This window comes from Hemicordylus capensis, chromosome 1 (assembly GCF_027244095.1).
Source record: "Hemicordylus capensis ecotype Gifberg chromosome 1, rHemCap1.1.pri, whole genome shotgun sequence".
NCBI classification, from domain to species: domain Eukaryota; kingdom Metazoa; phylum Chordata; class Lepidosauria; order Squamata; family Cordylidae; genus Hemicordylus; species Hemicordylus capensis.
Genome location: NC_069657.1, coordinates 85,677,878 through 85,703,357, shown reverse-complemented (window position 1 = coordinate 85,703,357; position 25,480 = coordinate 85,677,878). Strand labels below are relative to the sequence as shown.

The 25,480-nt window shown below is 46.2% G+C and overlaps 1 protein-coding gene and 1 long non-coding RNA gene across 16 annotated transcripts in view; one reads left to right on the top strand and one right to left on the bottom strand.

The window, feature by feature from the left end:
- The window catches only part of LARGE2 (LARGE xylosyl- and glucuronyltransferase 2), a 96,044-nt gene that overhangs the window by 18,831 nt on the left and 51,733 nt on the right, over positions 1-25,480 (top strand). Inside the window, exon 1 of one of the 15 annotated variants that reach the window (XM_053285524.1) lies at positions 16,992-17,013. The exons of 8 other annotated variants lie outside the window; for them this stretch is intronic. The gene's annotated coding sequence lies outside the window, so the exon portion shown is untranslated. Of the gene's footprint in view, positions 1-16,991; positions 17,014-17,580; positions 17,657-18,106; positions 18,140-18,294; positions 18,641-25,480 lie in introns of those variants that run through there. 6 more of the 15 variants (XM_053285520.1, XM_053285523.1, XM_053285527.1 and 3 more) reach the window with 6 other exon arrangements.
- Positions 15,973-18,224, bottom strand: LOC128340440 (uncharacterized). The gene is made up of 2 exons (XR_008313720.1): positions 17,842-18,224; positions 15,973-16,335 (listed from the first exon to the last, which is right to left on the bottom strand). It is a non-coding gene; the product is annotated as an uncharacterized LOC128340440 (long non-coding RNA).

Below are 25,480 nucleotides of genomic sequence, written 5' to 3'. Positions count from 1 at the left end.
CTACACAATACACCAGATATAACTGTAGTCGAGAAGAAAGAAAAACAAGCTAAAATAATTGACATAGCAATACCAGGGGATAGCAGAATAGAAGAAAAAGAAATAGAAAAAATCACCAAATACAAAGATCTACAAATTGAAATTGAAAGGCTGTGGCAGAAAAAGACCAAAATAATCCCAGTGGTAATTGGCACCCTGGGTGCAGTTCCAAAAGACCTTGAAGAGCACCTCAACACCATAGGGGCCACAGAAATCACCATCAGCCAATTACAAAAGGCAGCTTTACTGGGAACAGCCTATATTCTGCGACAATATCTATAACAACAGCAACATTGACAATAAAATTCAGCCATCCTAGGTCCTTGGGAAGGACTCGATGTCTGGATAAAACAAACCAGTCAACACCTGTCTGACTGTGTAAACAAGAAATAATAATAATAATTATTATTATTAGCAGAGCAGATTCTCAGACTGCCAATGTGTTTTTTCTTGTTTTTCGAGGTATTCTGAAGATAATTACATAAGTGGCTTGCTTTCATCACAAAAATCCCACGGGTTTCCAAATCATTGTATATGCTCCCACACTTTAGCCAGAACATTATTGTGTTTTTGCATAATTGTCATGGTGTTAATGAGTAAACAAGATTTTCCTCACAAATGTCTATGCCTTTTGGATTAATTGTGTTGCCTAGCTAGTTAATCTTACTTACTTTGCATATTAGTAGGCTTTTTAGAATGTTATACTTCTTGAATCTGCTTGAATAGACACTGAATAACTTCTGCAGGTGACAAGATTTGGTAAATGTGTTTTGAGAGCCAGAATTAAGTTTCAGCTAGGCAGAGATTCCACCTTGAAGACAAATATGTGGCACTGAACAAACTTTATTAGTGTGTATGAGGAAGCTGGTGAAGGGAGGAAGAGGTAGTAGTATCTCTTACATATCTTATGTTCACTCTTTCTGTGCAAGTTGAAGAATCTTCCATGCCTTAACAAAATCCTGAACATTTTAGACTAACATATTTTTACAGTGACACCTGGTTCTATTGTGTACATACTTCTCAATGGGGCTAGAAAGAAACACTTTAATACTATTCAAACTGCTTCTGGCAGCCTCAAGATGTATTTGCACCAGCCCTACACTTTCCATTTATTTTCACTCCACCCCCACCACCACCCGCCACTTGTTGCCACAGTACCTTTTTTGTTTCTATCCTTCCCTTGCCACATTTTACAGAAAACATTATTCACAATGTTAATCACAGAAGTAATGAGTAAGCTTATTGACAGGTGGGCATCCCTGCCTGCCACTTCAAATGGCAGGCTGGGGCACCTGCTTAAGGTAAATTTAAGCTTCAGTGCACTAGCCTGCCAGCTCAGATTACAAGCTTGCAAAGGAAAATAATTCATTATGATGTCTATCTAGAAACTTGAAGAAATTTTGCAGGAAATAAAATACTGCTTTAATGGGGTAATGACTTTCTACTAACAAAGCCTGGATATAGAACTTACAGGTGGTTACCAACTGAAGTTTAGGTCTCAAGTTCTTGGGTATGTAACCTACTCATCTACCTACATAGGAAGTTGTCTTGTCTTATACCAAGTCAGACTACTGGTCTATCTAGCTCAGTATTGTCTACACAGACTGGCAGCGGCTTCTCCAAGGTTGCAGTCAGGAATCTCTCTGAGTCCTTTCTTGGAGACGCCAGGGAGCAGAGGGAGAGAACTCGGAACCTGCAAGTGCTCTTCCCAGATCAACCCCCTCCCCTAAGGGGAATATCTTACAGTATTCACACATGTAGTCTCCTATTCATATACAAATCAGCTGTGGGCCCTGATTAGCAAAGAGGACAATTCATGCTTCCTACCACAAAACCAGCTCTCCTCCTCCTCCCCCCACCCCAAAGTGGCAACTCTTTCTATATGGCATTGTGTGAAAACACACATTATCTAAGATGTGTAAGCTGATGGGGCCAAAGGACAACTCTGTGGCTTTGCTGACCTTGTTGGTCTTAATATTTTTGCAAGGCAAATCTCAAGATTTCAGATTACTTTGAAAACTGCTTCCCACTTTAAAATCAAAGATGATGCATTTCCCCCATGCATTTATCTGTAATGAGCCAAGATCTCAGACTTGATGCTCAAGCTCTAGTATCTCTGGAGGATGCTGGACTTGCAGAGCAATCCTGTGCATATTCACTTAGAAGTCCTACTGTGTTCAATGAGACATACTCTCAGGTAAGTGTGTATAGGTTTGCAGCCTTAGTCTGACAAGTCTTCCACTAAGGTTAATTCTGCTAGTGTGGAATTTCCCCCTTGGCATCTGACTCTGCAGAGGGAAAAACCCTGAAATATGGGAGTGTCTTGACATTCTGGCAGTGCTGTAATAGTAAAACCAGTGAAAACACGCACAGCAGTATTTGTTCTCTGGCATGGCACCTACTCAATTTGACGTGCTGTGCTTTGGTTAGTTTCTCTGTCTTAGCTGGAAAATAGGTAGAACTGGAGTCTGCTGGCAATTTTCCTACCCACTTCTGTAGTGAGGCTGTGTTAAATCTGCTGTCATCAAGAGCTGCATTTTCAATAAACTCCACTTGCTAAACAATTGGGCTTCTCCTATGCTGAAATGAATACAATTCCAAAGGTGCACAGAGTCAAAGTGGCTATGTGAATCAGTCCTGAGTTGCAGCCACTTTGTCAAAAGGTTAATCCTGCATTTGTCCGATGTCAACTTTCCATAGTGACTAAGTAATTGAATGGGGCGTGGGGAGAGCTGAAGTGCAGCGCTCTGGACCAAATGATTTGACTATGGGTAATTCAGTTAGAATAATTACTGTATTTAGGAAGCTCCTTAAGGGCTGGGGTGGTGTAGGGGACATCAGTGTGCATCAAAGCACAGAAGTCACTTGTTCTTTGACTTCTGTGCAGGTTCTTGTTGCTGTAGATCTACAATTTGTGTGTTTCAGATTCTGGTGAACAGTCAAAATCTATTGGAGCCTACAGTTCTGGTGACTGTAGTGCCATGTCTGCTTTCTGCCATCTGTAGCTGGGCAACGGCTCTTGCGGCTGTGTGCCTCACAATCCGCTCATTCACATTTTTTTCTTCTTTGCATCTTAGTGACCTTGGTATCTTCTAAAAGTTGGTTTCCATGTTTGTATAGATTTATTCTGTGGAGAATAAGTAGGATCATGGGACTGATAGGAAAGGACCTTGGCTCAGAAAGCTCTTTGTTTACTTGTTAATCTCTGGATGAACAAGTAATTCTGGTGATCTAAAACACCAGATTGCCTATGACTGATAGTCATAAGGAAGGTGCCATAAGGAAGGACATTTTTATCCCTTTCTGCCCCCTGAGGCACTAGTGATCAAAGAGTTAACTCTAGCCCTCCTGTGTGTGCCTGGCTATTGTAATGGGGGCATCCATGGAACAAAAGCCTTTCAGCTGCAAATTCCAATCTCAGCTGGATGCAGCTGCTGGCTTTTGGGCTGCTTCTCTTGGGATACAGGATGTGGGAGCCCTAGTTAAACATAAGGACTGGGAAGGTTTTGGTATTTCTCCCTTCTGGTGTGGGAGTCCTGGTCTGTGCAGTTCTGCTGATTCTTTAATTCAGCAGTAATCGTTCCCTTCCTTAGGCGCCTCCTTACCTCTTATTAGCGTAGGGCCTGGATGTCAGATGGAGGTAGCCTGGTATTTCCCTGAGCCTTGATGGGATTTGTCAAGGCCCCTTCCCTTTTCTTCCTGCTTATTGAACTTTGAAACAAAGGGAATGGAAAGAAGAAAGGAGTCTTGAGAGTGGGATTGAGAGGGGGAGGGAGATACATTAAAGACATTCTGATCCCCCTTTTATTCAAGGAGCTGAAGGGGAGGAGGAAGTAGTTAAAATCGATGGCAAAATCCTGTTTTTTAGGAAGCTTCTCTGTTCCTAATCAGGTGTTCTGCTCTGCCATTTGTGATGTTGGCTTTTTGAAATTTTAGCCTGGCTTTTCTATAATACACCACTGCCTCCGAAAACTGCTGAGTGATGCTCTGATTCTGACCTTGTAGACTCAAAATGGTTCTGTTGAGGTACAGACTACTGTAGTTTATTCCTAGCTGGGGCTGGTCATGCAAAGCCACCTCCCTGTTGCCAGTAAAGAAACAAGGTCCCTAATGGGCTGTAAATTGCCACTATTTTTACTACTTCATTTGAATGTGTTCTGGTGTAGATGTGTCCCTTGTTGCCTGCACTAGAAAACCCTCCTGTCCTATCAGCGAGTTTAACCAACCAGGCACATAATTTTGATTCCTTAATAATACAAATAGTCAGCAGCAAGGTATTTTTCTCTCCTTCAAGGACTGAACAATGAATGGCCCTTCTGTGCAGCAAACCGGTCTGAAACATCATCAGATTTGCAACAGTAACGCAGAGAGTTCTTCTTATCAAGAAAACAATATATAGGTTCTGCTTTTGCTTTGCCAGGGGACTCTAGAAAAGGGAGGGTGTGTGTGACCTGCATGCTGACCTCACTCCTGTGGTATCTGACCAAATCCATCTCCTGTTCTCCTTCAACCCCTCCTTCCATCTTGCGTCTCAAAGTTCTTTGTGTTCTGCATTTGTGGCTGGGAGGGAAGAGATAATTAAAAGGGAGTTGTTTAGACCTGCAAATTCTCCCAGTCTCAGAGAATAAAGTGTACAAGTACCCAGTTCAAAACAAATAGTAAAGGGATTTTAATTAGTTTTGGAAGATCCAGCTCTATTTATCCCCTCCCAAGGATCTGGATGCCTAAATGCTGGGAAGCTAATATGGACAGTTCTGTTACAGAGACTGATTTAATCATCCAGGACACACATTCATGGCTCTAGCAACATTTGTGAATGTACAACTACTTTCTACCGTTATTGCGATAGAATAGTTTCTCAGCAGTTTGGAAGAAAAGGACAGAATGGAACTAATGAATACTAAGTATTCTGTGCATATGTATGTGGAGAAAATTAGTCTAGTGGACTACTCAGCACTTCTTAATATGGTATTGGAGATTAAGGCAAATGTATCCAGGCCCCAAACAAAACTCACTTCCTCATTTTTGCCAAACTGCACATGGTAAAAAAAAAAAAAAAAAGCTGACTTCTCACCCTACATTGTGCATAGCCCTCTGTTCCCAAATGAACAACTACAAAATAGTAGATTGAGAAAGTCTTAGAGAACAGCATTTATTCAGCAATTTCTATATTGCCCATCTTACATTCAGGGCAGCTAACAATATAACATTTAGAACAATAAAACCTAAACCCTCCAAAACACAATTTTAACCCAATAAAACACAATAGCAAAACAAAAAACCTTCAGCAGTAAACTTTATTTGCTTGGACTTCTTAATTGTATCTTTTATCATTGTCATAACATAAGGGCAAGTTCCTTACCTTTTTACTGGCCACAATTTCAATTTCCTCTTTGTCTAGAAACGTTCATAGATATCTTGTATAAATTGATATTCTTTCACCAATTTATCATATGAAACCTATGCATATAACAGGCCTGATAAGGCCCACAGAAGCTTTGGAGTTTTTGGTTCCTGTGGCGGGGGGGGGGGGGACGCACTGGAACACTCTCCTTTTTAAAGCCTTAAAGAGTGCTGTTGTATTCTAGTCAGTAATATTTTGCTGTTTTGTTTTTTGTTTGGACATATGTCCGGGGGGGGGGATCCTATAGATAGTGTGGGAGAGGAGTCGGACAGGAAAAGGGGGGGGAGGCAAAGGAGAAAATTGGGTTGTTGCTGAATAAACTCTTAGATAAATCTGTTTAAGATTTCCTTATGTGCATGAGGGAAGTAGCTATAAAGCAAGTGTTTTCCTTTTCAAGTGGCATGGAAGGAAGGGATATTCCCTCCAATTCACAATTGGATTGTTTCATAGCATAACATCTGGATCAGGCAGCTCAGTCCTGTGTAAACCAGCTCAGCAGACTGTAAAATGAATGGGTTCCTTTGCTCTCTGTTGTTACTTCTACACCCCTTATCCCTATATGTCATTATTTATTGTTCTGGCACAGCAACATGCCCCTGTAGAGTTGTAGGTGTCTGTGGAGACTGCACTTAGTGTGCAGCACCATGTGCTGAGCTCTTGATGCTGTCCTCTGGCTCAAGGACAAGCAAAGGCAAATCAAAGAGTTTCTGGCATGCTTTTTCTGGGCTTTGAGTGTGTTATTCACACAGAATTACAATCCATTATTATAATTCTATACATATGGAATATGCAGCTAGGAGATATTTGAGAATCTTGTCTCTTCTCCCTCTTGCCCTTATGGTTTTGAGCATATAACTGGAAATGTGAAGGTAGTGAATGCAAAACGTGTAGTGTGAAGAGGCAAAGTATTTGGATTCTTGTGGTTCCTCCTTTCCCTTGTGTTTTGTAGTCATGTTTACCTAATGATGCTTCTGTTGACCTTAACTTGCACACAGGGGTGCACCAAGATGATTTGGGCACCCGGACCACCCAGATTCCCCAGCTGCGAGGCCCCCTCCCCAGCATCGAGGGCCCCCCAAACCTCTGGGGTTTTAAAAAACCTTTTTCTTCCTTACCATGAACTTTGTTAAAGACACTGGCCCGAATGGACGCAGCCAGTGTTCCTCCAGTCTCGCCGCTGCCAGAGGGAGAAGGACCTCCCCCCCCCCCCCCCCGCAGGCACCCCTCGGCCACGGAAAGGAAGAAAAAAAAGTAAAAACAAACGAACGGAGGCTTGGTGGGGCGGGTGTGGGGTGGCTGCCAAGGCCCCCCGGCCATTTGGAGGCTCCCCCCAGACCTTGGAGGACTGGACCGAGTCCCAGGGATTAGTGCACCACCTAATCCAGGGATTAGTGCACCACTGCTTGCACATACTGTTCTAACTGTGTCAATGAACTACTCCTTTCCCCACCCCCAAATCCAAATTCTCCAAAAACTCATGTACTGTACTGTTTTGAAAAGAATACATGTAATCAAGCTTGTGTAAAAATGGAGTGTCTGTTCATGAGTATGAAGTCCATCTGTGAGCTACTTGTTATTATGTGTCTTACACGTTCTTAATATTATTTTTTATGAAATTCTGTTTTGGGAAAAGCCCTCAAAGTGGCTTACATTTAAAACTGTAGTAATAATCCTTTAACACATGTAAACATTAGTGAATGAACAAAATTCAGTGAAAATGGGTTAATGTAATTTTATGTAAGCAAGCATAGCGTAGTGGTTAGTGTGTTGGACTAGGATCGGGAAGACCTGAGTTTGAATCCCCATTCAACCATGACACTCACTGGGTGACTCTGGGCCAGTCATGTATCTCTCAGCATAACCTTCCTCACAGGGTTGTTGTGAGGATAAAAATAACCATGTACACTGCTCTGAGCTCCTTGGAAGAAGAGCGGGATATATGTATAAAAATAAATAACATAAAAATAAAATAACACTCCATGGATGTTTGACTAACCTCTTAAAAGCTCTGCTCCCCCACGCCCCTTGAGTACTAAATGGTAACAAGACACTGCAGAATTTACTGGATTACTTTAAAAGGCTTTTAGCTCTGTACTTGCAATGACTTGTCATAGGTTGTCCCATAAAACTGAGATCAGTCTTTCTCCAGTTCTTTGTAATATGTTGCTGCCAGCAGCAGATGTGATATTAGCAGATCTCTTTTTCAGAGATACAGATCATTTGGATAGTGTCCTAGAAATACACCTCTGCTTCTACAAAGAAGCCCACCATTCTTTGTGTTAAAATATTTCTTTGTATAAAGCGAGCAAGGATATATTCTTCAATTATGAGTCTCTTTTTTATGTTAAGGATGTTTTTTGTTTGCCAAGATAAGGCAGGTTTAAACTCTTAAACCTCCAAGCAGGGCCTTTTTGCTAGTGGCACTCTGTTTATGGAGTAGCCTCCCAAGTGAGGCTTGCCTGACACCATCACTGTTGTTCTACGCACCAGATGAAGACCTTTTCATTCACCTAGACTTCTAAAAAGGTGTTTGTGTTTTTACTGTAGTTCTTGTTTAGTTTTAATTGGATCTTTTATTTTAATGTTTGTGAGCTTCCCAGAGAACAACTGCTATGGGGTGGCTATATAAATAAAGTTGATACTACTACTACTTCTTATTTTCAACACGCTCTCATGGATCGTTCCCCATCTTCCTGGATACACTATGGTATCTATACCAAACACTTTTGCTTAAGCCTGTTGGCCTTTGCCCAGCAGAACCCAAGTTTTTCTCAATCTTCTTTGGTTAAGGCTGTTGTGGTAAGTGGCTTGCAGTGCCTGCCCCGCTCTCTATATAGAGTGCAAATCAGTCAGTGCCTGCGAAGCAGCCAGTGCTTCCTGGGCTGGAAGGGACTAGAGAACCACGTCCATAGCTTTAACTTCCTTTCCTTGTGTGCAATCGCAGAGATCTCCCTATTTTTAGTGTGGTTGCTCCCACGTTCGGCTAGATACTTGAGTATTGCTAGGATACTACAGTGCCAGAGCCAGAAATAACTCTGCCCAAAGATGACACTGGGTGGGCAGCTGACATTCATTGCATTGTGTATTTGTGCCAGTTCACATGCAAATATGCGAACACCAACTGTGGCTGTTATTTGTCTTTGTCTTGCTTATGGTGCTTCCAGATATACCTCTTGACAGTTTGGAACACTGTGGGCAGGTTGGATTCCAGGGTGATTTCCCTGGTTATATTCTGAGGAACAACCAGCAGTTCTGGTTGCTAAACAATTGTTTGTCCCTCAAACTGCTACTCTAAATGTGTACACTGTTCCCATCTTGAGTGGCATTCTGTAATGTTGCTGGCTACATGTGTAAATGAGGAAGTCTCTGTCCTTCTTCCCTCCATCTGTGCACACACGCATTCAAGGCTTGCCTTTTTCTTTTCTTTCTCTGAAGGCACAAGAAATGATTATGGGGTGAGTGTGCAGGACACACAGCAGGAGCTGTGTGTAAGGGAAGGAGCCAAGTGGCCTTGTGTGGAGGCGAGCATGGGGAGCTTGCCCACACTAGCAGTGGTGGCAGTAGGCATTTAGAGGCAAGAGTATAGGCTCCAGATAGGGTTGCAAAGCAGTGCTAGCCCCTTTTTAATTCTTGAAGAGTGCTTAAATGGGAGAAACTGCCTCTGTGGAATTTGCCTCCATTGCAGTGCAGTAGGGCACCTGCCTAACTTGCCTCTGCAACACCAGTAACTAGCACAGGAGCCCAGCTAAGGATAAGATCGGGCAGCCCTGTTCATGGTGGCACACGGAGTGTATGGGGATGGGAGAGAGATGTTACATCCTGACTAGGGCTGGAAGCAGGCCTTGGCCCAGGCATTTGGACATCCTGATAAAGTGCTACAGTCTACACCCTGTCCTTGGACATCTTACTTAGGGCCAGCTTGATCTTGTATGTTGTGAAGTCTCTGTCTATGGGCTGGTCCACACAATTGGAAGAATGTCCAGTAAATGTCGAATCCTAGACTTACGTGGTGTGCACACTTCTGATTTCCAGTTGTGAACCCAGTAATTTTCAGTAATGTTGGATTAGCATGGTGCTAACCCAGAATCACCAAATGTTTCTGGGCTCACAGGACTAGAAATTGGGAGCATGCGTGCCTCTTGAATCTAGGATTTAACCCATGGTGTACCTTCTTCTAATCATGTGAACACTCCCCATCTATATCTAGATTTCATGACTGCTACTTGAATATTCCATGTGTGAATGTGTCTTTACCCTTCATAGAGTTTTCTTCTAAACTGTAAAGTCTTCATCTTGTGTAAAGTCAGTAAAATACATGTGACAAAGCTTGTTGATAGGCTTTAAATCAGGCTTGCACAACATGAGGCCCAGGGGCTGGATTTGGCCCATGGGACTCCCCCCCCCTTGCCTGCAGATAGGAATATCCTGCAGCCACAGCAGGAATCATGAAGAGCTCTTTCTTGCTTTGTCCCGCTAATAAGTAGCAGTGGCTCAATGCAGTTGTCTGCTTGAGACCTGATGTCCCCCATCTACATGGCTGACCTTGCCCCTGGGCCAGAGGTTATGAAGATGGAATGCTGCTTCCTGGGAGCAGGCTCTCTCAAACTTGCTGCTTTCCTAGGTGTACCCCAGGGCCCTTTTTGCGCACCAAATGGGTGTCTGTCCACCACTTCCCCCACACTCTGGTTGCAAGAGGCTTGTTTCCAGGCATAGTCGTCCTTGGGTTAGAGTGGAGACTAGTGCTGAAGATGCTCCTCTGGTCTGAAAGCACTTGGCATTTTGCGGTGGCTGGCTTTAGGTGCCCCACTGACTGAGCAGGGAAAGAGCCTATTTCCTTTCATTAATAATTCTAATATATAATGTGCTGAAAATGGACTTCAGCCCTCTGCTGTCAAGCCATAGTTTGGTTTTAGCCCACCTGAGCATTTGAGTTAGGTATCCCTGCTTTAGATATTTATAGGCTTACCAGAATCCCCAACAGAGATTAAGCCTGTCCCTTTTAAAAGCTATAAAACTGAATGAGAAAACTGCTTCTGTGCTTCCTATTCTTGCTGCTTCACTGATCACTTCACGAAAAATATATATGCTCACACGTGAATCTATAGCTACATGTGGGGGCACTTTAACAGCTACAGAATAATTAATATAATGACTCCAGAGGCATTCATGTCTGGGGATCTCATTGCCAGTGTTATGTATACACACATGTATATGCACAAAGGCAATCCAGCAGCCATGTATCATGTGCACACAGTGTGGCTGCCAGGGAGGAAGAAAACAGGGTAAAGAGACTAGTACAGGGGGTGCACTGCTGCTTTTAAGGAGAGAGGTGGCACTTTCTCTGATTGAGGACTGCCCTGGCAGCCATGCCTATTTGCATTGATAACTCTACCATTTTAGTCTAAGAAAAAGCAAAATACGCTATACTCAAAACACGTGTTGCTACCTCCCTGTAGAGCTATCATTGTAGATGGTAATTTACAGAACAGTGTAATTTTAAGTGAAAGGACCTGTATACTTTGTTGGTATCCCAAATATAGAGAAAAAGGCAGAATGTAGAGAGGTAAATTAATGTTCTTTAAAAAGGAAGAAGAGTTAATGGCACTGAAGAAAAGCCTGTTTTCTAGGGACATGCTGAATCACGAGCACCTCCCTTTAAAATTGAGGGCTTACACAGCCCCTTTGAAGTGGAGGAAAACAGGTCTGTACCTGCTGCTCCTCCGCTTGCTGCCTTCCTGGTACTCCCCCCGCAGATCAAATCCCCATTCAGCCCTGAAACTAGCTGGGTGACTCTGGGCCAGTCATTTCTCTCTCAGCCTAACCTACTTCACAGGGTTGTTGTGACAGAGAAACTCAAGTATGTAGTACACTGCTCTGGGCTCCTTGGAGGAAGACCAGGATATAAAATGTAAAATAATAATAATAATAATAATAATAATAATAATAATAGCTGGGGAGAGTGCCAGGAAGGCAGCAAGTGGAGGAGCAGGTACGGAACTGCCTTCCTCCACTTTAAAGGGGCTGTTTAAGTCCTTGATTTTAAAGGGAGGTGCTCACAATTTGGCACATTCCCTACTATTTTCTCACTGAATGAGATGAATCTATACTATAAAAAATAACCTACCCTAATAAATTATTGAATCACTGAGGCAGTACTCTAGTGTTTGGTACTTGCAGTGGTAGGAACTGAGGCTTTGTTTATGCCCCCTGACTTGTGAGTTCATATATAACACGGCCTATTTCTTGATGGTGCTGCCCCTGCAGGATTTATGGGGTTAGGTGCTAAGGGACAGCCAACAGATGCCAGAACCATAATTCTCTTTCTGAGAGAAATCACAGGGACCTCTAATACCCCTACCCCTCTTCCTTCTATATGCAGTTTAAAAAAATCTTATGGAAAGCTAGGCAAGTTATGTCTAAGCCCCGGGAAAGCAGGAGTGCCTAACACAGTGATCTCCACTAATTTCCAAGCAAGAGCCATTTTGGCAAAACAAAAAATAAAAATCAATGCAAAACCCATTTCCCACTACATTGACTTCTGTGCAGCATTGTGCTTTTGCCAGCTGTGTGTGTTGGGGGTGGCTTTTAGAGAAGCAAAGCCCTGTCAAGCCCCAGCCATAGAGCTCTCGAAAAAGTGGGGGGCAGGGTTACACTTCCCAGGGCTCTGTGTGTATCTTCCCACATATCACTGGTTATCAAAAGGCTCCATTTCATTCAGGCAGCCACCCCCTCTCCTACTAAGAAAAACCTAGCACGGCAATTTGGGGGAAAGTCACCTCTGCATCGTGTAGGAGACAGGGCAGTGTAGCATGTTTGGCTTGGGCTGAAGCTTTGCACAGGCCCGATAAACCTTAGGGCTGATGGGAGCTGCCACTGGCTTCTGGGCCTTGCAAGGAGGACACTAGCCTAATGCTCCATAGGACTGAATGGTTGAATGAATACAGTCTGGTATTTGGTATACAGTTTCCAAACTGCTTTATCTCAAGCTTCTGCTCCAAAACCCAAATACAAACCCCTCTTTGTGTGAGGAAGAAAAGAGAGGGAGGTTATAGCAGCACAAAATAATAAAATGGCGCTATGTATGTCCTTCATAACCATTCACTGCATATTGGATTGAACAGGGGAGAACACCTAAGCCTGTCTGGCTCTGTAAATAGACATGGATGGACAAAACACTTTTAGAACTGGGAAAAGATTCGGGGCTGGCCTGTGTATATTGTGGACTCTTGGGTACCATAAGGGTAAAGGGGAAATAAGTACTGAGTTTAAACCGTTAATCAAAAAGCTACCTGTCCTCCTTGGCTGAATGCCATTAGGATATACAGCATACATAAAGTATGGTGAGAGACTAGTAGCTGTAGGCCAGCAAAAACAATAACATGCTGTGAACAGTCTTATCTATATCCTCTTAATAGTAACAAAGAATGCCATTATTAGGAAACCCCTCCTCTTACTGCTAGCAAAGTTTGTCCAAGACAAGCAAGGAGCTGTTAAGAAGAGGAAAAAACAAAAAGAGCCAATAATATTTTGCAGGGTAACAAAAAAAATCAGTGTTTTTCTCTGACAAATTTTGGGTTGTGTGAGTAGTGCAGGGTTAGGGAACTTCAGACTCCTTTTATCTGGTCCCTCACACTTTTCCCTATAGCTCCTATTTCTCTCTCTGTGGGTTGTGTCAGTGTCTGTCTGCCTGGTATTTTGTCTGACACATGAGAGGCTCATGGGGAGGTGATAATATAACTAGGGGTGTGCACGGAACCGTCAAACTGCGGTCTGGCACTGGGGTGGGGGGTAGCTTTAAGAGCAGCAGGAGGGTTTACTTACCCCTCCCGCTGCTTTCTCGTTCTGGCGACGTAATTGTAGGAGTAATTGGGGCGGCAGGATACCTCCCTGCCGCCCCTTCCCCGCTGTTGCTGTATAAAACTCCCAGGAGTCCTTTGCACGCACACACGTCACAGAGACGTGAAGCGTGCGCACAATGTGTGCGCACGCAAAGGACTCCTGGGAGTTTTTAACAGCAACAGCGGGGAAGGGGCGGCAGGGAGGTATCCTGCCGCCCCAATTACTCCTACAATTACGGCGCCAGAGCAGGAAAGCGGCGGGAGGGGTAAGTAAACCCTCCCGCCACTCTTAAAGCTACCCACCCACCCGAACCGGACTGCCCAGGTCTGGACCGGTCCGGAGGCCTTTACAATGGTCTCCGGACCGGTCCGGGCCCATCCCCAAATATAACATGGGTCAGAAAGGCTCGGTCTTGCATGCCCTAGTCCAGGGATTCTCAATGTTGGGTCCCCAGATGTTAGTGGACTTCAACTCCCATAATCCCTAGCCCCAGTGGCCTTTGGTTGGGGATTATGGGAGTTGAAATCCAATAACATCTGGAGACCCAACGTTGAGAATCCCTGCCCTAGTCATTGCTTCTGTGTTGGTGTTGATCAGCACAGGCTGCGACACATCCAGTTTAAAAAATGCTGTAATAGTGGGTTGGAGAGGAAAGCATTTGCCATTTGAGTGTGTGAAAGAACATGCACCCTTCTGTGTGTACATCCATACATGGATGTTTGGTTGCCTTTATCAATGTGCATATAAATAACATTGGCAATGAAACCCTCAGACAAAAATGACACTGGAGTCATGGTCTGCCAGTGATACTGGTTTTACTGTAAAGTAATGTGTGCCGTCAAGTCGATTTTGACTCCTGGCGCCCATAGAGCCCTGTGGTTTTCTTTTGGTAGAATACAGTAGGGGTGTGCATGGAACGGGCTGGTTCAGTTTGAGTCTGGACCGGACTCAAACCGGACCAGTTCGGTCCGGCACCCTCTTGAAACCCCCGGTTCAGGGGGGTTCACGAATATTTTTTTAAAATATATATTTTAAAAACTTACCCCTTATTCCTCCTGTATTCTAGGGATGTGCAAACAGGTTTGACATCGAACCTATTCAGTTTGATGGTTCAGGGTCAAACCGAACCATCCCCTGTAAAATGGTGGCCATTTTAGAGGCCGTCATGCCTGCAGTTGGCCTGTATGTGACCCAGGCCACACAGAGGCCAATTGGCAGACGCGGTGGCCTCCAAAATGGCCACCGCGCCAGAGGGGGAAGGCCCAAAGCTGGCCGAAGAGCTGGCCAGTTTGGGTTGCACGGGAGGCCGGCGGAGGAAGGGGGGAACCTCCGCAGACACCTCCGCCGCCTCAAACAACTACCCTGAAGGGGGTAAGTTTGAAAAAAAAAATTTTTTTCAGGTCCGTGAACCCCCAAACAGTTGGGGGGTATTCAGTCCGAGGTCAGACCAAACGGGATAGTTCGGTTCGACCCCGAACCGTCAAACTGAACAGGTTCAACGTCAAACCTGTTTGCACATCCCTAGAATACAGGAGGGTTTTACTATTGCCTCCTTCTGCTCAGTATGAGATGATGCCTTTCAGCATTTTCCTATATCGCTGCTGCCCAATACAGTTGTTTCTCATAGTCTGGGAACCATACCAGCAGGGATTCGAACCAGCAACCTTCTGCTTGTTAGTCAACCATTTCTCCACTGCTGCTAAAGCGCTCCCACATATGTCTATAGGTGCACATGTAAATATATGTATTGTTTTATGTAAGTCACTCTGGGAGCCCATTTTTGGCTGAAGAGTGGAGTAATAAAATGTAAGTTTATGACTACACCCTTGGAGCAGTTCCAGCTGCAGCTCTGGCAAGGAGGGCAAGATGTCTTCAGTGCTCCCTGCTGCCCCCCCCGCAGTTGTCACTGCTGCCCATTTGATTGCCTTCTTCCACTGGGCCTAATTTCTACCTTAGCCCAGAGGAAGAGATCAAGGTCAATGGAGGCTGCTGCTATTGCTCCTTTGCTCTCTTCTTACTGGCTTCATACGTGGAGACGGAAGGTAAACAGGCGGCAGCAACCGAGGCTGCTGTCCTTCCAGGCGTCTGAAGTGGGCCCTCTGCTGCGGTGTGGGACTTAGCAGGTCCCAACCATGCTGACAAGGAAGGGGTTAGCATGGTTTCTTAATATGTGATTCTAAGAGTCCAGCATTCTCCATTCCTCTCAGTTTATATTCTTGTAAAGTTTCTTCATGAAAGCAGAAGTTCAAGGAATATTTTTCTACTAGCTGGGCCAGGCGCAGAGCATCTGTGCCTCTGGCTGGCCCACCGTCACGGCCTGTCCCCCCCCCCTGCAGCATGCCCGGCTTTCTGGCCAGTCCACTTCTGCCCCCCACACTTTCTAGATGGCGGGCTGGCCAGCCTGCTTCTTCTCTCCTCCGTGCTATCTGGCTGGTGGGCCACCACCTTCACCCACCCCCTCCAGGCAGTGACTGCCTCCTCCCAGTGGCCGGGACAGCCCACTGCCGCCTCCTCGTGGCTGAGCCAGCCTACCGCCGCCTCCTCCTGCTCCCAGCGACTGGGCTGGTCCACCGCTGCCTCCTCACAGCCAGTCGTGCCCCCCCCCACTGTTTTCTCCCCCATCCCGTCCCTATCCAGGCAGCTGCTTGCAAACTCTTGCGAGAGCTGCCACACATGGGATTAGCGACAGGTATGCTTAAGAGAATTAAATATATAGATAAAGATTCTGTACAAGCTTTGACTTTCACAGACAGCTGTGTCCCTTCCTGGATCATTATTGCCAATGTTTGATGACAACTTACATTTTATGTCAAACTCTTCCTGCTACTTTGCTCTCCTGTAACTGCCAAGGCCAGACATGGGGCCAAGCCCTACACATGCACTTGCAAGTAAGGCCTGGTCTTCACATGTAGCAGAATCAGGTGCTAGAATTCCGAACAAATAGAATGGATTCTAACCACTTCAGGTTGCAGGTGGGGGAAGGCCATTTTTGAACATTTTCCTCCTGTACGAATTATCTTCCTGCAGAAATGCAATCCTCCAGCACCTGCACTCTGAAATGAAAGCGTCTGTTATGTTTGTTAAAGGGTTTCTACCATACCTTTCGGTTCTGTAAACCCCCACCCAAAAAACCCTTCAAGGTGGCTCACAACATTAATAAAAAAGTAATAAAAATGCAGTCGTCATCATACAGCGGGAAGACAAAAGCACAAGGAGGAAGCACGTGAAGTTCTGCTGCTTCAGGACTTGGCCACTTCGGCCAAACAGGCCTAAGAGTCCCACCACTGTGTTCACGGGAGCTTGCTCCAAGTAGTGCGCGCTTCGGCGCCTTGGAAGTCTGGCTGTAAAGGATGCACTGCCACGGCCCGCTCCTGTCTGCAGGCGCATCCCAAGCCATTAACAGACGGCCTGCAAAGCAACCGAAACGCCCTACGGCTTGCGTAGCTGCAGTTTTGTCGTAGAAGTCAATCTGTAGCCTTGGGGCAGACATTTCGTTGGCTTGCTGCGCCTGCACAGGCCTAGTCGGGCGCGCCGGCAAATCTAGGGCGTGTGCTGAGCTGGCGGGTCTGCGCCTGCTTGCACCGGAGAAGGGAGGGAGAGGTATATGGCGGGGAGGGGGGAGGTCTCCTCCTCCTCCTCGCGCTCTTTCTGGGCCATTCTAGTTTTTCGGTGGGTCCTGGAGAGACGCTTTCTTCCACCCCAGGGGCCACGAACAGGGGCAGCAGCAGCAGGTACAGGCAGCCTCTGCATAGCTGGCATTCCAGCAGGCTGCTCAGCGCCGACCTCCGCCCGCCTACCTCTCCCCCAGGGGCCTCGAGTGGGCGGCAGGCACCTCTTCGCGTTGCCGTGCAGTCCGTCTGCCGGATGAAACTAAAGAGAGATCACGGATGCGCTCTCAGTACCTTTTGGGGGTGGGGTCTCCCTGCTTGAATGAGGGCCCTCGGGCCGTTTATTTCAAGGAAAGGCAGGGAGGGGGTGGTTGGAGCCCCCTAGTTACTTTGGAAAAGGTTGTCCGCCTCCGTGGCTTTGCTGGAGGAGGGGAGGGCAGGCACGTGTGAAGTGGCAGAAGTGAGAGTTTAGAATTTGGAGCTTCGCACCTTTGTTTGCACAGCCACAGATAAACGCTCGCACTTTCCTTTGTAGGCATGCATGGGAAGAAGCACGTCTGCGCCGACCGGGTGCAATAACCTCAACCCAATCGCAATAACCTCAACCCAATTCCAGTAGGATCTACTTTAGGAATGCAGCCTGCAGTCGTAAGCAGGCCGGGGTGCCAATCCCATTGGAACTAAGTGAGACTAACTTCTTGAGCAAACATGGTTCGGGTTGAGCTGTTAATCAGCCCGACTGCGAGTACTAGACGGTGCTTAGTAGGTAAAGAGAACTGGGTGGTCTTGAGTATGGGCTATAAAACTTTAGAGAGGAAGTGGCTTTTTAGGACTGGGAACCCGCGGTGTAAGTAGTAGATCTGTAAGTGAAGCAACAGCTGGGCTGGGCACTTTTCGGGGTGGCTACCTAAACATCCTGGAGAGTGAAGATGAGCAGCAATGATCGCCTACCTGGCTGTCTCGATTAAGTGGTGGGACTTGGTGGGCCCTAGTAGGAGACTGACTGCAGAGGCTGCTTTCCCCCTGTTTAAGCGAAAGTCCGAACTGTCCGATCGTGCAGTTCTGCAAATAGCAGGATGTCTTGTTCGGGGTGCGCGAGTGTGTGCTCCTAGGAGTCCCTCTCCCGAGCTAGGCTCACGTCCTGTGCTGGTCTGATCGGTTGTTACCACTCGCGCCCCTCTGCTGCTCGCTGGCCCCGCCGGAGTGCTGTGCTGGGCTTACCCCGCTCTGTCGGAGCGCTGCTGCTTGGGTAGGCAACGCTGCCCTCTGTCGGCTGAGGCAGCAGCACTCTTCCAAAGCCAAATACAGTTATAGCCCCCCTGTTGGCAGCGCAGCAGCCGCCTTTGGCAGGGGACAGCCTGGCGCTCCGACGCCAGGTTGTTCTGTCTCGCCTCCATTTTCAGGAGGGGGAGGAAGGGTCAGCTCAGCTGAGTCAAGTCAGCAGCGGGAGGGAGGCCCTCGGTGGCGAACGGGGCGGGCCGGGCAGGTCCCTGACCCCCTTGGCCGGCGTTGCTGTGGCTCAGCGCTGATGGAGCGGAAAGTGCCGCTAACCTTTCTTTTGTGGCGCCTGCCGTCGGGCTTTGTTCTTCTCCTTCCGGGGTGGGGAGGGCTCGGCTCCGGGAATTAGAAAAGCAGAAAGTGGCGGCTGGTGCCAGAGGGAGGCGTGTGTGTGAGTGCGAGGGGGAGAGGAACCGCGGAGAGCTGCCGAGGGGGCTGCGCGCAGACTGGGCCGGCGAGAAGGCAAAGCCAGGTAAGGCCCCTCGGGCTGCTGTGAGCCCCGCCTGCAGCAAGGGTGAGGTGAGCGGCGGCGGCGGCAAGTGAGGAGGCGAGCGCCTGGGAAGGGGGCTCTGAACCAGAACTCTGGCTCGCCCTCTTAACAAGTTTCCCCGCTTTGGGGAGTTGAAGCCTCTGGCTTGCTTCTGCCCCGCCGTTCCCCTCTCAGGGTTGTGGAGAAGGGCGCGCGGGGGGGGGGGGGCGACTTGCCCAGCTGGGAAGTTTGCAGAGCTCTCCTGGGTCGTTGGTTGCCTCCTTTTCGCCCTTCCATGAAGCTTCGACACCTTTCCAGGGCGAGTGAAACTTTCCCCCTTGGTTTTAACTCGAAGCCTCCCACCCACGTCAAGGAGTCGGTTCCTAGCGGCGATGAAGAGAAAAGAGTTCGTCCCATTCCGAGCAGCTCTGTTTACCAGCCCGTGAAGGACACACCGCCGCGTGGTCTGGCGATCTAGTCGCTGCTGCCCTTTCATGTCCTTATCCGGGCAGGGATCAGGCCACCAAGTGGCATTGCTGGCTTTCCTGCACTCAGGTTGGGCGTTTGGAGCAGAATTGCTGCGAATATCCTGGGAACCTTAACATCTGGCTGCCCCAAATCCTATGTTGGGGCGTGGGAACTTCCAACAGTTGTCTAAAAATAATAATAATCGATGCTAGTATCTAGGGATTAGGAACATTTTTCCTAGCCTTCTTCATAAGCAGTCAGTTGTACAGTATCCAGTGACAATTTGGTCCAAGGCCTATGAAAGGTAGTTTCCCCCCTGCCATTTTCTCTTTGCTGAGATATGGACAGGGCAGAAAGGTGCAGTCTGCAGGTATTCTCCTGCCTAGTTCTTAAAGCAGTGCATTCAGCTAGCACTGTGATTTGACTGGAATGATGCAGGATTCCAGCAATTTGTGCCCTCAAGGGAGAAAGAGATTAGAAACTGGAAAGTGTGAACCTGGGGACTGCAGAGACTCTTGTTGCCCCCTGTGTAGGAGCTGTTTTCACAGGTTTGGTGGAGGAAATAATGATGGCAATACTGTAAAGGTAAAGTGTGCTGTCCTGACCTATATCAAGGCAGCCCCACTTAAAGGCTCCTGGAGGCTGGTTTCATCATGTTTTGTGTTTTTTGGATGTGCAAGCATTAACTGCATTTGCATCTGGGCACTGCAGGGGTCCACTGTCGGGCAGGGGTTGCAGTTGTCACAGTGGATCAGTCACCCACTGTGTGATGGGCTTTGTTATTTGTTTGAACAGCAGCTCTGCATGCTGCTTATTGAGGAATCATTAGAAAGAATTTGGAAAGTAGTTCCCTTTTCTCTCTTCTGTCCTCCCCAAGAAACCCCTCAAGGCTCACAGAATATTCTGCAGATCAATAGGCTCAAGAGCTCTGTGTGGGAGAGAAGTTTGAAATCCAGTCCAGTTTAGTCATATGACTAAAGAGAGGTTGCTGCTGCTTGAATAGCCTCCAGCTGTTATGTATAATTCATGCATGGATCCAGCACTCCATCAGTTGTCCAGGAATGACATGAATGGATGTTGCAAAACTGTTAGAAAACCACCTGCAATGTTTATTACTATGTTAATTATTTATATAGTCCATTGTGTACGTGACCCTTTACAAGAAATGAAAAAATAGGTCCAGTGGGCTCAGTATCCAAAATGGGACACACACGAGACAGCAAAGTAAGGGGAGGAAAGTGTAAGCAAGAATAAACTGGGGAAGAATAGGTATTTTATTTCATGTTCACATACTTAAGCTTAGGACTGATAGTCACTCCTCACAGATGGGGGGGAAAGCTTGACGGACTAGCTCTTCTCCCTCACTGAGGACAGCAACAACTTATGTATGTCAGCATTTACATTACCGAATTCCTTTCATGCATATTCACATAAACTGCTCCACAGTTGTGACAATGTAGAGAGCAATGTCCTCTGCCCTCGTATTCTAAGATTAATCATGTTGGGAGTAAAAGGAAACTTAATCTGTGTGCTGTGTCAGTTCACCATCCTGAATGGATGCGTGAGCATCAGATGTGCATTCTGGTAGGTTTTTGGGTTTGGCCACAATTCTGAGTAGGACAAGCCTTCTGCAAGGGATCTCAGTGTGCTGAAAGACTGGAGTAGAGAAAGGCAACTAAATACATGGCCTTTGGCATTATAGTATGCTGCCCCATGTAGGCTGCAAGGAGCAATGATCAGGTATGAAGCATCTAGCATAGGGAACAATTTTCTTTGCCCTTTCTCCGAAGCTGTGAGGTTAGACCAATGCAGAAGGGCTTTGCCAGGGAGGTTACAAACATCCTGCCAGCCTGGTTCCCTGGGTACCTTGTATAATTTCTCTTCCCACCCCCGTGAGGAACAAAAATTTAAAAGCACAATAGCAAAAATAAAACATAAGCAAACAATTGTATGACTGATACAACTGCAACAAACCAGAAGAACTGTAACAGAAGAAAGCCAGCAAAGAGTCACCAACATGCGGGCATAGAACTTGTCTAAATAAAAAAGTTTCAAGTGGGTGGTGAAATGCCACCAGAAACGGGGGCATATGACAAACTGACAAACTTCCAAGGAACCCTAGGACTTCTGGAATACCGCTTTAAAACCACAGGTTTAGAAACACGGTGCTCTTATTGGAAAGGTTCAAAGTCATTCTGTCCTTTACAGCTGTAATGTTCCCCTATGTTTTTTCTCCCCCACCTGTTGCTTATCTCATGGGAAGGAGCTGAGATACTTAGTCTGTATCTAGGAACTGAAGATGGTGTATTTCACACTGAAATTGTTTTGCTTTCTTAATCTGTAAAGTCTGGTGGATTATTTTATTTGTTGTGCAAATAAAGAGGTCTTGGTGGAAAGAAGCTTCAAAGTAATACTTGGCATATATAGTGTGAATTATGCCTGCTGGGGGTTGAAGTGCATCAAACACCACCAACTCAGATGTTAATCGCTGAATCTCAATTCCTGTTGATATAGAGGAGGGGATGGACCAAATGGATTATGACATGAGGAGGCCCTAAACTATATCAAGCTTAAAAGGCCCTATAGCCACCACCCACACACACACACGTGTGTGTGTGTGTGTGTGTGTAGTTCAAACAAAAAGGGACAATGAAAACAGAAATAAAGTTATATTTGTAATTGACAAAGATGCAATTAAAAGCTAATCATCTGACCAAAACAGTCATCTTGCAACAAGCCTATTTGAATTTGAAATACCTTTAAATGAAAACACAGTATTTGAAACTTGTAATTTAGTCATTGTTGTAATCTTCTTTTTGTCTTCCGAGGCTCCTCATAATGTGATTCTGTAAGCTGTAGCTCACTTAGTTTGTGTCTAAATCCAGCACTGACCAAATGACCCTGAAGGGAGTTGAACTAGGCACAGAATGGGAGTCTGGGAGACTCCTCCCGCTACTACCTCTCACCCATTTGTTTCTGGTCTCCATGTACCTGTCTGCGGTGCACGTTGCAAGAAAAGCTGAGCTTTCATCTCAAAAAGACTATCTGGAGCAGGAATAGGCAGCCGTGGGTTGTCCTGCTGTTGTAGAACTACAATTCCCACCATCCCCAGCCACAATAAATTGTGGTTGGGGGTAATGGGAGTTGTAGTTCAGCAACAGTTGGAGAACTGAGGTGGCCCACCTCTGATCTGGAGCAGCAGCTCTATTAGTCTTGGAGTGGGCTCTGTGAATGCTGTGGGAGGGACAGGCACAGCTTTCATTCTGAAGCAGCAGCAGCTCTTGTTTCTCCCTCTCAAACAGATCGTGGCAGGTGTCTACCCATGTTCTTCCTGCTTGCCTTGCCTTGTCTTGCCCCCTGTTGTAGCATGCGGGTAGCAAAGGCTCCTTGGTTTTTTCATTTCCTTGTGTGTTAAGTAAAACAAGATATGGAACCACATGAAACTGTCTGGCCTGGGGTTTCTTTGGGGACAGAGTTAATGGGGAGGTACAGATGTCGATGTCTTTGCACTCTGGTGAGCAGGGAAATGAGGAAGAACAGGGAACGGTCATGAATGTGTTTTCCAGTTGGTTTGGCCAGTGACCCTTCAGCCTAAATGGAGCCTCTGTCTGGTTGGTAATTACCTCACAGGTCTCTGAGGAATGCAGTAGGCACATTGGAAACTGCAAGGCTTAAGGAATAGCTTTGTGAACAGTGGGGTGCTAAGCTAGAAGAATCACATGAGAGACTTATTTCCCTCCAATGCTTGCCAGGCAGTGGGGGGAAAGGCCAAATACAGCCATTAGTTGCTTCCAGGTCTAGATTACTGGATTTTTGTGTTGTCCTTTTGGACCAGTTCCGATATAAGGTTTCTATATTTTCCATGTTTTTGTACACCAAAGTGCTCACCTTTGGTTTAACTACAAGCTCTAATTCCACTGGTTTATGGCTTATAAATCACTTTATTTAAATTCATGGTGCCCACAGAAGGCTGTCAACTGGTTTAGAATATTTAGTTGATTAATCACTAATTGGATAAATTATGCATATGACCAAAACCTCAACTTAGGTGCTTTTAAAAACAAGAAGTATAGGGCAACTTGTAATTTAATAAACAAAAGCTTGCTGCGCATTGTTAGAACAGAAGGCCAACTTCAGTATTTTCTTTTTCATTCTGTATTGTGACAACAGCTAAGCCACCTAATGGCCCAGTGTGGAAGTAACTTGCCTAGCAAGCAAGAGGTTGCCAGTTCGAATCCCTGCTGGTATGTTTATGGGAAACTCTTATATCAGGCAGCAGCAATATAGGAAGATGCTGAAAGGCATCATCTCATACTGCATGGGAGATGGCAATGGTAAACCCCTCGTATTCTACTAAAGAAAACCACATGGCTCTGTAGTTGCTAGGAGTCGACATAGACTCTATGGCACAACTTTATTTTACTTTATTATGACAACAAAATAGAACCAAAATGGGCTTTTTAAAAAGAGCATATCTTATCTTGCAGTGCCACTGATTTAAAACATTGCTCACCCATTAAAATTGGCTTCTGTTGTTGTCTGACTAAAGTTTTCGAGGGCCTACCAGTTGAAATCTATAGTGAAAGTCCACAGCACCTGCTCATTCCGATCCTGCTGGACAATGAAGGAACAGGGGTATTGCAAGCCTGTTCATGTCATTCTTGGGGACAAGGGATATTGGAAGGAAAACTTTCCAGGAGCTCTATATGATCAGGGCTGTCCTAAGACATTTTAGTGCCTGAAGCAAAAAGTCCAAATGACGTCCTTATTCCACTATTTAATGCTAGCTGACCTGGCACAGAACATCTGTGCCCCTAGTTTTCCCTGTCTTCCCCCATCCCTTCAGCCGTTCTCCCCCCCCCTTCAGCCCCAGTTCATTCTCTCCCCCCTCTTCAGCCCCAGTTTGTTCTCGCCGGCTGGATGGCCTGGCCGCCGCTTTCTCTCGCCACCTGGCAGCCGTCCTGGCCGCCGCTTTCTCTCACTGGTCTCTTGCCTTCCTCTCCCCCTCCCCTTGCTTGTAAAATCTTGCGAGAGCTGCCATGCCTGGGATTAGCGACGGGTATGCCTTAGAGAACTATATATACAGATGGAGTACAATCAATCAGATGTTTGCCTGCACAAGCCCCATTTAATATAGAGTTTATTTCAGTGGGGTTTGTTCAAGAGAGCTTCCTGTTTGTGCCTCATGGGTTAGAAATGTCGAACTGCTCTGTCAATCCTTAATGGCACTCAAAGCCTGCCACCTGAGGCAGCTGCCTCACCTTGATTCATAGAAGGGCTACCTCGACGTATGATGCAGGGAAAACCTGCTTAATCTCCAGTGGTACTTCTAATACCATAGAAAGAAGGCTGCCTAAGCAAGATGTTTCTTTGGTCCTTTTCAGCTTGAGGTGGGATTACACTGTATGTTGAGTAAGGCTAGATTCCACAGCAAACAGGTTTATTTACAGGAATTGAGTTGCTAGCATCAACGGCTGTGTGCCTTGGCCCAAGTGCCAACATGGCAGGAAGCAGCAGGAGTGCTCTCAAATTTGGAACAATGGAGCTTGGCATGACCCAGCGCCAGCACTACTCCTGATACTACACAGATGCCAACCCATTAAATGCACCAGGAATTGTGCAGGGCTGAGTTGGAGTTTTCACAGCTCAGTTATGCCTCTGCACTCATCTGAAGTACAGCCAGCTTGTGATACGATGAAGATTGCACAGTTCAGTTGAATGTTGGTGCACATTTGGAATCAAAGCAGCACAGGACTTTTGATCATGGACACCCAGCAATTGAAATACCACCATTGCCCCCTCCGTCCCCCCAACCCCATCCCACTCCCGTGCTGATTCAGTCTGTGAAGGGAAGAGTGATATGTCTTCCTGAGCCTAGCCATCTCAAGTGGATGGAATTTTGAAGAGTACAACTTTATTTGCTTTCTTCATTTTGATGTTGAATTTCCTTCTGTTTGTCTGTACCACTGATATGGGCATCCAGTTTCCTCCAACAGCACGTCCACATCTCTGCTCTCCTGTGCTCTCTTTTTGGTGCTGTAGAGCAAAATTTCCGCAGGATACTTCCTGTGGCTCCGAAAGTTACCTCTATTTCAAGACATTCTCAAAGCCATTGTGCAAAGCCTTGTGGGCTACACAGCTTTGTGCTTGTCTAGCCAGCTATGTGGACTCACAAATGGCTATGGTAGGCTTAAGTTTCTCTTGTCCCTTTTTATACGGCTGATAGCAAGTGCACTGAAATAGCACATCTGCCCCCCAAACTAGAGCCACCAGGATGCAGCCAAATTCTGATGACATGAGACATGTCCCTTGCATAACAGCAATTGTTTCTCATCCCACCCCCACCTCCTTTGCTTCATATAGCAGTTTAAATTT